Below are 1967 nucleotides of genomic sequence, written 5' to 3' on the forward strand. Positions count from 1 at the left end.
TTATGTGAACCTGAAGAGTTTTTTCCGAGCATCTTTGACATCTTTATTCCTCAGACTGTAGATCATGAGGTTCAACATGGGGAACACCACGATGTAAAATGTAGACACCATCTTGTCCCTCTCAGGGGAATAGCTGGAACTTGGACGGGAGCAGATGTAGAGAATGAAGCCATAGTACAAGGTGACAGAGATCAGGTGGGAGGAGCAGGTGGAGAAGGCTTTGAGGCGGCCCTGGGTGGGGTGAACTCGCAAGATGGCCGCAATGATGAAGGCGTAGGAAGCTAGGATGAGCACAGTCGGGGTGATGACGTTGGAGGCAAGGAGGAAGTACAACACATCCCGGTACGTCTCTTGCACGTCACAAGCCAATTTCATGAGAGGTGGAATATCACAGAAAAAGTCATCAATAACATTACCACCACAAAAATTCAGAGTGAATGTGTTGCTGGTGAGTATTATTGCATTGACAAAACCCCCAGCATGGGAATATATAACCAAACAGATACAGAGTCTCCTGGACATGACCTGAGCATAGAGCAGGACATAGAGCATAGAGCAGGGCACCGCGTAGCGGTCATAAGCCATGGCAGCCAGCAGGTAGCACTCACTGGAGGCCAGCCACGCAGAGAAGAAGAACTGGACCACACAGCCAGTGAAAGAGATGCTTTTGTCTTCAGAGATGCAGGTCACTAGAATCTTCGGGGTATACACAGAGGAGTACCAGAGATCCAGAAAAGACAGATTCCCAGTGAAAAAAATACATGAGTGTGTGCAAGCAGGAGTCATTACCGGTCAACACCATGAGAGTGGTATTTCCTACCAGGGTCACGGAGTAGACACCAAGGAAAACCACAAACAGGACCAGCTGCATCTTGGGGTCTGTTGTGAATCCCACAAAGATGAACTCAGGCACGGTATGATTATTCCTCTCCATGGTTTAAAGAGACCTCACCTACAAATGAGGAAATCAAGTGTTCAATTACCTCAACCCACACCAAAGGAGGGCATTTTCTTATAGAACCCTATGAAATATGGTCAAGACTATGGTTATTAAAGTAAGGAAGAGCTGAATAGGAATCTTTACTTATTTGGTAAGATGAGGTAAGTTTTCTGAGCCTCAACATATTTATTTCAACAGAGCGACTTTAATAATAGAAAGCCTTAATGCTGTTTGGGGCTTACTCATTTATTAGGAAAATATTTCTTGAGTCCCTGGGGCTGTCTGGGCATTAGGATACAGTAGTGAAGCTAACAGCACTGACCTTATTCTGTGGAGGCTTTATTTAGAAAGGAGAGATATATAGGTAATGCAGGGATAAAGAATCTGCCTGCCAATGATGGAGCTGCCAGAGATGCAGATTTGATCCCTGAGTCAGGAAGATACCCTGGAGGAGGAAATGGTGACCCACTCCAGCATTCTTGCTTGGAAAATCACATGGACAGAAGGGCCTGGCAGACTACAGTCCATGGGGTCACAAAGAGTCGGACACAACTTAGTGACTGAGCATGTACACACTACACAAGTAAACAAATAAGAAATACTTTCATTTAATGATAGATGATATTAAGAAAAAACTGAATGATTTGATTAAGAGGAACTGGGAGAGGAGCTAATTTAGTTTTTACACTGAAAGAAAAAAAAATCTGTATTCTATTTCCCAGCTACAAATAAACAAGTTGTTCAAAGCTCATGAGACATGATTAAGTCCCCATGGTTTAGGAGGGAGTGAAATATGAAGTGTGGTAGGTATTGCCACCCCCAAAATATGCCACTTTGACAGAAGAATTATTTCATTAGCATTTAAAAAAAAAAAAAGCAGAAACCTAAGGAACACTCTGATATCCCCTTCTCTTACTGAAAGCACGAGATAAAACTCATGTGAGAACTGCATTCTCAATACCTGTATTGTGTGCTCAGTTGTGTCTGACTCTTTACGATCCCATGGACTGTAGCCCACCAGTCTCCC

General features: G+C 43.5%; 1 pseudogene; it reads right to left on the minus strand.

The window, feature by feature from the left end:
• On the minus strand, positions 1 to 934 carry LOC133046209 (olfactory receptor 9G1-like; annotated as a pseudogene).
• Positions 935 to 1967: the final 1033 nt, after the last annotated feature.

The sequence above is a fragment of the Dama dama genome, chromosome 24 (genome assembly GCF_033118175.1).
Source record: "Dama dama isolate Ldn47 chromosome 24, ASM3311817v1, whole genome shotgun sequence".
Classification (NCBI taxonomy): Eukaryota; Metazoa; Chordata; class Mammalia; order Artiodactyla; family Cervidae; genus Dama; species Dama dama.